Below are 10126 nucleotides of genomic sequence, written 5' to 3' on the forward strand. Positions count from 1 at the left end.
TTAAAAATTGGGCAAAACAATTGTCTCTATCTGTAGTTGTCATTCTAAATAATAAAAAATATATTCAATCCATTAATACTCTATATAAACTTAACCAATTAAGGACACCAATAAATAGGAAAGAGAGAAAAAATAGTAATGGATCAAACACAAGCAAAGAAGAAATCTCATTTAGAACTGTCTATAATGTCATGGATCAACATCAATTTCCTCCTTAAGAAATGGAGCAAAACCTATGAGGCTTTTCTTCATTTAATCTACTATTGTGCTTACTATGGTAGAGTCAACTATCATACAAAAGGCCATAACCTACACAGAATGCCCAAGGAAAACATTCGTCCACCATCATCCCTAGGAAATATTTTTTTGTCCACATATTTGGAAAAAAATTCAAGAGACAGACATTGGTTCTGCTACAAAGCATGTCAAAACAATAGGTCTTGACAAAAATGCATCGTCAATTTTGAGCCATTGTAGACTTAAGGGTAGCTCATACATGATTCTAAATTTTGAAAGAATATGTACAATCAAAAAAGGAAATAGGAAATTTTTAATCCAACCAATGGAGATGAGGTGACTTGAAAGATTCTTTCATTTATAAATACTAAGCATAGTGACAATGCTTATTGCATTGGACCGAACTTAATAAGTACACTTGAGTAACGTAGGTCCCCCCTAAAGAGCACACATCTGGCAAGTACAGGTTATGCTCTAGCATCATCTTGATCACTTGGTAGAGTTGCAAGCCAAGGAAGAGGGGAAACACCTGTTTGTTCCTTGATTGTAGTAAATAGTGAGGGGATTGTTTTGAAGATGTTTGACATTTCACGCATCCCCCCAATGCTAGATTTAGATTTTCCACATGCATTTGACATGGACCAGATAGAGATCTTTGGGTTGAGCCCTTAGATGGCATCTGCATTGATACAAGCCCATGTCTTGGTAAGCACAACAATCGAGGAGGAGGTAGTCATGGAGGGTAGAGGTGTTGCCTGCAAATGCATTGAGCATGTACGTGCTTAAGTAGCTTGGACCTCGACCATGGCGAGGAGACCCACAGCCTCTTGCTTGCAAGCATAAAGCTTGGCATTTGCCTCCTCCATGGCAACATAGAGGGTAGCCCCAGTTGTGCACTTGTGGGAATCGATAGAGCATTGCCGCTCATAAAGGGCGGCATCGATGACACATTGACGTTAGTAGAGGGCAGTGTTGGTAGACTGCATGCACGCCTCATACTAGACGATGGCGAGAGCGAGAGTGGTGGCACAAAGGCACTCGGTTTTGGCGGTGGCCGAGCTTGGCCTCATAGATGCCAAAAGCCTTGGAGGCCTCAATCCTGCCGAGGTTAGATTGCTAGGAGCAGAGGTCAATTCTTCTTTAGTTCAGGTACATGCCTTACATCATGAAGTGTAAAAATGCATCCATGACCAACCTGGAGCTCAATATCACCAATGCTTGCAATACATAGCTCATGATCATCTCCAAGAAAAACCGGTCCCATGTCACCTGCCATGTATGTCGTAAACCACTCACAATGTGGAGTGACATGAAACGAAGCTCCCGACTCAATGAGCCAAGTACGCATAGCAATGCCCATGCTAGCTAGCAAGTGCTGGTCATCATGAGAAGACATATAAAGTATCTCCTGTTCTGCTACATACTCATCCACTATGTTATCAATCTCCTCAATGGTAACACCACCTTGGCGTGTCACACCTCTATCATGAGAACCTGGAGAAGTGTACGAAAGAGCATTTGCTTCAACTTTGCCCTTCCCTTTGTCCTTGTTTTTGTCATCGTCCTCTTTCTTATCCTTTGACTCCACTTTGCCTGCCTTTTTGTTAGCCTGTAGCTTATGACATTGACTCTTATAATGCCCTTTTTTCTCACAGTAAAAGCACACAATGTCCTTTTTAGATCTATATTTGCTTCTAGACTTGCCTCTTTTGTCTTTATCTCTGTCCTGTTGTCTACCTCTGACATTCATAGCACTAGAGGCTTTGAAAAGTACTCTATTCTGCCTATTCATGTCCTCCTGCATGATGGCACCCTCTACATTAGCATAGACCCGCAAATGATGAGAGTTGCTAGTGGCTGTGACAAATGTATCCCAACTGGGAGGCAAACTGACCAAGAGCAATGATGACTTAACCTCATCATCCAAATTCAGCCCATGCTGAATAACATGATTGAAAGTCTAATTAAACTCATTCAAATGAGTCAATACAGATTGCCCTTCTCTCATTTGCAATTGCACAAGCTTCTTCAACCAAAAAACTTTGCTAGAAGCGCTTTGCTGTGCATACAATGTCATTAATCTCTGCCATGCATCCCATGCAGTGTTCTCATTCCGAATGCTCATAACGATGTCATCGCAACATGTCAACATAATAGTGGCTTTAGCAAGTGTGTTTAGCCTCCACCATTTAGCATCTGTCATAGACGTAGGCTTCCTGCCTTGCTCTTGAATGGGAACATATTGCTCCTTGAGATACATTATGTTCATGCATTGTATCTGCCACACATCAAAGTTGCTAGTTCCCTCTAGCTTTTTAATGTTCATCATAGATGACGAATCTGCCATAATGTCCAAGCCACAACAACAAGACAATAATGATGCTCAAACGCTTAACTCCTTACAAGCAATCAATGCCACCAAAGAGTGAAATGCACTACAAGTGCACAGCCTGTACAACAAGTGCCCGCACTTAAACCAGTGCCAAAACCTTCAGCAACAAGTGCAGAATCCTTGCATACAATTGCATTGACCCAACATGGCATATGACATCCAAACTGTAGCATTTACCAATTGCAACTGTTGCCTAAAAATTCACTGCATATGGCATCCAAAATGCCTCAAAAAACCATGCTCAAGTTTGCACTTTACGTTGTGTCAAATTTGTGTCCTGCACCAAACCTCACCACCACTCTACCAAATGGCAAGCTCTACCACCACATCTAGTGGGCCATGCCAAGAAGAAAATATTGCAAAAAATGCAAAAAACAAAATAAGGTAGAGACAAGTGCAAGAAATAGCCTCTTACTTGGTCCTTCACCGAATTGTGAAAAAAATGCCAAATGACATGCCAAAAGAGTGCTATATCTCACAAAGTAGTGGTCGAATGGCAAAGCAATGAACTACAAACTTGTAGCAAGTTGGGAATACTCCAACTTCTCAGAAGTGAGTTGAGTCAAATTATCCAAGGATGAGAAGATATGGCAGCTCCAAAAGTGCCTATCAAGAAAAGTGTCTGTCACACAAAATGTCTGCAAATTTTATGAGCAGGTTTCGCCAGTGAATATCTCCCAAATGGAATGTCGGATGGCTTTACTATAGAAGGCAAACTTGTAGAAAATCCAAAAATCTCCAAGTCTTGTGTTGACCATGAGTCCAAATTACTGACAAAAAAAGAGATATTAAATCTCAAAAATTGCTATCCAGTAAAAAATGATTGTCTGAGAATTTTGAAACAGTGATTTGGGGCTGTAAACAATTGAATTCCGCCAAAAAATAGCAGACCCAGGTCTAATAGACTTGAAATTGCTCAGAGCATCAAATTTGAGTAAAATAGAGTATTTGTTTGCAAGTAGAGATTTCTTTTCCACAGCTGCAAGTAGCTCAAGGGTCTCTCACTCTTCACCTCTCTCTCAAGCTCTCCAGAAAACAGAACTCCTTACTCCACCGAGTGGCTCCGGTCTACCACCAAGCTACTCAAGGTCATCGGGCTGTCACCAAGCTTCCCAGAGCTCTGATACCAGTTTAAAGGGGATCGGGGATAGCAAAGGGCAACAAGAAGGAGAGGAGAACACACAATGTGGGGGTGTCAAGAGACACCAAAGAATAGGTATGCATAATATATATAGTGGAAGCATAGTATACTATGTACATGGGACTGGCCACATGGCCTTTACCCCAACAGACTATAATAACAATGACTTTGCATGAAGGGCCATCTAGTTCATAGGCTCATATTAGCATTGAGTCAGAATCAAACTGTAATAACAATGACTTTGCATGAGGGACCATCTAATTCGCACACTCAGATTAGCATTAAGCTAAAATTAGAGTGTAAGAACATATCAGACCGTTAGAATTTTTCGATGACCGAGAAATTCTCCCATGGCAACCATCTAATCGCATGTCATGGCTAGACGATGATGTATATGACTGCTTATGCTAGGCTTGGGGCATATGAGCAAGAAAGGAATGGAAATCTTATCTCGTTGTGGCTACTTGCCTGTGTTTAGTGGCTTTGAATTTGCTGGTTGTGAACATTGCATTTATGGGAAGCAAGTTCAATTACCTCACAAAAAGAAGCTTATGCGTAAGCTCTTGCCGTTAGATTTGGTACATACAGATGTGTGTATGATGCCACAGCTTTCTTTGGGTGGTGGCAAGTATTTTGTGTCTTTTATTGATGATGCTACACGAAAGGCATGGGTGTATCCTATGCGTCAGAAAGATGATGTGTTTTAGACTTTCAAGATATGGCTTGCATATGTAGAAAATCAAACAGGCAGGTCATTGAAATGTCTTAGATCTAACAATGGAGGTGAGTATGTGTCGAAAGAGTTTGATAACTTCTTGGCTTTGAAAGGTATCAAAAGGGAACTCCCTCCACCTCACAACCCATCACAAAATGGTGTTGCTGAGAGGTTAAACAGGACTATACAGGATAGATTCCGTTCAATGTTGTCACATGCTGCTTTATCTCATGGATTTTGGGCTGAGGCAGTAAAAACTGCTATACATTTAATCAACCGTTCCCCTCATCATGCTTTGGATTACAAGGTGCCTGAAGAAATGTGGATAGGCAAGCCTCCGTCTTATAAACACTTGCGCGTGTTTGGTTGTGATGCGTATGTGCACATACGCAGAGAGGATCGCAACAAATTAGATCCAAAAGCACAGAAATGCATATTTCTTGGTTATGGTGAGGAGGGAGAGATGGGATATAGACTTTGGGATCCTAGCCATCATAAAATAGTACGCAGCAATGACGTTGTCTTCAAAGAGCATTCTATGCCAAAAAGATCAGTTGATAGACCAGAAGTGGTGAGACGCACCATATTTGAGGACACATACATTGGACAGCCAGTTAGGCAAGTACAGGAGGAGATAGTACAATCTCCAGTTCAACGCAAAAATGTATTGGATGGTGGTCAGGTAGATCAGCCACCCACAGGTCCACATATACCACAATTTCAGCCATATAACGATGTAGAACAGCCATGTTTTGATGGGCAACGGGCCTCACATGAGCACCCTGCCCCTCAGCTGAGGAGGAGTACTCGACTGTCACATCCTCCTGATATATTTCAGCCAGGTTTGGACTATCTTATGGTGACTGACTGTGGTGAGCCTTTATGCTACAAAGAGGCTATGCAGAGGGCAAATAAGATTAAGTGGGAGTTGGCCATGAACAGCGAGATGGCATCTCTCAAGAAGAATAGCACATGGGATTTGGTGCCTTTGCCGGATGGGCATAAAGTCTTGCCATGCAAGTGGGTGTATAAGCAAAAGTTTACACTGGCTGACACTTCACTAAAGTACAAGGCCAGGCTTGTGGCAAAAGGTTTCAAGCAAGAACATGGGATTGATTTTGATGAGGTTTTTCCTCCCGTAGTCAAGATGACTACCTTGCGGACTGTTTTAGCTTTGGTTGCTAGAGATGACTTGGAGTTGTATCAGATGGATGTGAAGACCGCGTTTCTTCATGGTGATCTTCATGAGGAGATATACATGCAACAACCAGAGGGGTTCGTTGACAAAGGGAAACCTCGTCGTGTATGTAAGCTCAAGAAGAGCTTATATGGCTTGAAACAAGCTCTGAGGGAGTGGTATCACAAGTTTGATGCATTCATGAGAAAGCAAGGCTTTGGCAGGAGTGAAGAGGATCATTGTTTCTATGTAAAGAGGGCCAAAGATGGCAGCCTTCTTATTTTGCTCATCTATGTAGATGACATGCTTCTAGCCGGAACATGTAAGCAGTTGTTAAATGCCTTGAAAGCTGAACTACATAAGGCATTTGAGATGAAGGATTTGGGCATTGCGAGCCATATTCTTGGCATGCGTATTCAGAGAGATAGACAAAGGCGATTGCTTTACCTGTCTCAAAAGGAATACATTGGGAAAGTTTTGGAGCGATTCCATATGCAGGGTGCGAAGGCTCTTTCTACTCCATTGCCTCCGTACTGCAGACTTTCTCAAGAGGATAGTCCGAAATCAAATGAGGAGCGGGCTGAAATGTCCAAGATACCTTATGCATCGGCTGTTGGTTCTTTGATATATGCCATGGTTGCTACTAGACCAGACATTGCTTATGCAGTGGGAGTAGTGAGCCGATACATGGCGAGAATCCTGGCAAATGGCATTGGGAAGCAGTGAAAGGGGTTATGAGGTATCTCAAAGGCACTCAGGATATGTGCATATGCTTTGGGTAGATAGATTCAGCGGTACATGGGTATGTAGATGCTGATTATGCAGGTTGTCCAGTGAGTAGGAAGTCGACTACAGGCTACTTGTTCACATTCACAGGTGGTGCAATTTCATGGGTCTCTCGTCTACAGGGTTGTGTTACCATTTCTACCACTGAGGCAGAGTATGTTGCAGCCACGGAGGCTGCAAAGGAGGCCATATGGCTTTCTCGTCTCTTGGCAGAGTTAGGTATGTTACAGGAGATTCTAGTGCTACACTACGATAGCCACAGTGCTATCATGTTGGCCCGGAATCCAGTATTCCATGCCAAGACAAAGCACATTGATATCAAGTACCATTTCATACGGTAGGTACTTGGTGATAAGCTCATCCAGCTTGTCAAGATTCATACGGACGACAATCCTGCAGATCTTCTTACAAAGAGTCTAGCTTCAGCGAGGTTTGCACACTGTCGAGACCTCATGGGTATTGGATAGGTGACCTTCTTCTATTGTTGTACATTGTTGTACATACTCTCACTCCCCTTAGGCACATCGCCTTTAAGTGGGAGGTTGTTGGGGTAAAGGCCATGTGGCTAGTCCCATGTACATAGTATACTATGCTTCCACTAAATATACTATGGATACCTATTCTTTGGTGTCTCTTGACACCCCTACATTGTGTGTTCTCCTCTCCTTCTTGTTGCCCTTTGCTGTCCCCGATCCCCTCCACAGTCAACTTCCTTGAAGAAAGGCAAGATCAAAATAGGACATCATATTAGCATTGAGTCTGTTTATCTCATTGTAATAATAATAGTTCTCGGTCATAAGAATGAGAACTATTGTTATTATAGTCTTAGAATGAGAACTATTTTTATTACAGTTTGATGAATTGATTGAATGCTGATATAAGCTTGTGAACTAGATGGTCTCCCATGAAATGTCATCATTATTATGATTCCAAGTTAATGCTAATCTAAGCCTGTGAATTAGATGGTCCCTCATGCACAATCATTGTTATTACAGTCTGATTCCAACTAAATGCTAATCTAAACCTATCAATTAGATGGTCTGTCTGCACAGTCATTGTCACTAAAACTAGGGCGGTGGTTATTGGGGATTAGTATACTGTTTGGGATTTACATTTTCTCTTGTTTGGGATTTATTGATTGGGATTTACTAAAACAAGTGCAGTGGTTGTTTGGGATATACTAAAGGTTATATTTTGTGGGGGTTGTAGTTAATCCTAAACCAACAAAAATGCATTTCCTTGACAGTGCCTACCTCCTCTAGCGACACTCCATGTGACACTATCTGAGCGGGCGACTCCACTGTAGAGCCACTAGCCTTCATAGACAACTCCATTAAGTACCTCCTCCTTCAACATTTCTCTAGTAACTGCGGCTCCACGACCTCTACTCTAGAGGTGACTCAACAGATGACTTTCTCGTGCTTCCTACAACTAAGGCGACTTGCACAGCTCCTAAGCAAAATGGCTTTCAAAGCCATAGCTTCAGCCACAACCACAAAGTTCGTTAAGCCGATTCTACTCTCACGGACCATTTGGCAAGCAACCGACCCAAGTAGGCAGACGAGCCCTCAACAAGCACATTAGCACCATGACTTGGCTAATCCTTGTGCCAAAGAAAAGAAAATCTCACGCTCAAGCAGCAGCTCTGCTGCATCTACGAAACAACTCCACAGGCGCCCTCGACGAAAATCCAGCTAGTTGACAAAATCTTTTCGATTCTATGGGAATCTTAATAGATTCCAGTGGCACCTCGAAGGAATATACCAACCTACCCTTATCCTTAGATTGACACGTGGTAGATCACAACCTATCCTCACCCAAGGTTCACCCAACTCTGGACTTGGTCATTAATGTGTTGAGATATGGTGCCATGAGCACATATTAGAGGCTAAGGTATGGTATAGGAATGTATTAAAATAGACACCTTAGGATGTGGACTACATGATGTGGAGATGTGGATCAAGGATATCCACAAGAAGAGATGTGGATGAGAGGATCCCACAAGTGTTGACTATTCTAAGGGCACTCTCTATATAAGAGGCCTATCATGTATTGTTGAATAGAAGAGAAATGCACATTCACTCAAGATTCTGTTTATGAGTCCAAGCTAATTTATCTTGGAACCTAATTGACTTGAGGTACATGTCACGAGCACTCTCTTCATCATGTTTACACATAGGTTCCATCCACCTTAGAGCACTCCATAGATCCTGAGGCACACATGTTTTGACATGGTATCAGAGCATACATTTAGATCTCCTAGTTTAGCTCATTAGTAGTTCACTAGGATTGCTCCCATTCCTAGATAGTTTTAGAATGTAAGATTAGTTTTAGATCTCGAGAGTTCTTCATTTAGAGAGTTCAGTTAATTGTGAGCTTAAGTGTTCCTTATTCCATGAGAGAGAGAGTCCCTTGAGTATTTTATTTGAGAGATATATTATGTGTATGAGAGTTTCTTAAAGTGAGAGTTCTTGTGAGGTTCATTCTTCCTGAGTGGTCCTTTGGCTCATTGAGAGAGAAAGATATCTCTATTCTTCTTCTCTAAGAGAAAGAGAGGGAGATACTCTGAAGGCTACGACCTACAGTTATGAGTTGCATCTACCTAAAGCTACACAACCAATAGAGTCAGCTCTCTGAGCTTCAAAGGCTCTAGTAGACGCTCCATCAGTGCCTTCAATGAGAAGCTCCAACAAGAAGCTCTACCACAGCCTCCTAGAGTCACGAGCTCACTGGCCTCTCCATCAACTAACAAAAGCAAAGAGCCGTAGCCTCCAAATGGCTCGAATGACAGGTCTTCACATAGCCGCAACGAATTATCTGGTAGCCCGTATGTGCCAGGCTCCCACACAAAGGATTAGCTGCATCCACATACAACGATCTCTTGGCTCCACACAACCCGTTCCATCTCCACAGTTGCAGCCTTCCGGTACAACGGCCGATAGCCCTCCTACTAGCCATGAGCAAAGATATGGCTTTAAAAGAACAACAAATATCTATACTCACATTTATAGGATAAAACCTTTCTTCTCTCGAGTTGTTGTGTTTACAAGGGAAATAGATATAGCCATAGGCTGCATTTGCTACTAGAATCTACATTTGGGTGCATTCTTAGGAGAAAAATATAATTGAATCTAGAGTAGAAATGAAGGTAATTGTTCGTTGACAGGTAGTGGGAAAGGTTTAGGAAACCCATTTTGCTTGATTCTCTTTTGCTTGTGTCTTCTCTTAAATATACTTCTGCTACAATATGAACATTAATCAGAATAAGTAAAATCACTAATACTTGTTGGATGCCTATACTAGGTCCAAACTATGTGTTGGATGCTTACATAGGTAACTACCATATGATCTAGTCTTACCACAACCCAAGTGTTGAATGTTTGACTGTGTTTTATGCCCCTAATTCTTAGCATACAATGCGATGGGGGTAAGATCATTGGAAAAGACAAGATACATGTTGCAACTTAGCTACATGTTGCAAGGGGAAAGTGGACTTAATTACACACATATGCACACATTTTTAAAAAAAAAAGTGAAATCCATGTAGCTTTATATTACAAGAAGACCGCGAAAGGAGAGATCGGCCAATACAAAATCAAAAAATCTCAGTGTAAGACAAGTAGACAGCAAGAACAGACAAGCAATCATAGAGTGATTGCTTGAGTGACATGCGAAAAT

Source organism: Dipteris shenzhenensis, chromosome 30 (genome assembly GCF_047967505.1).
Source record: "Dipteris shenzhenensis isolate YYH24624 ecotype China chromosome 30, Dip_SZ_1.0, whole genome shotgun sequence".
Taxonomy (NCBI): domain Eukaryota; kingdom Viridiplantae; phylum Streptophyta; class Polypodiopsida; order Gleicheniales; family Dipteridaceae; genus Dipteris; species Dipteris shenzhenensis.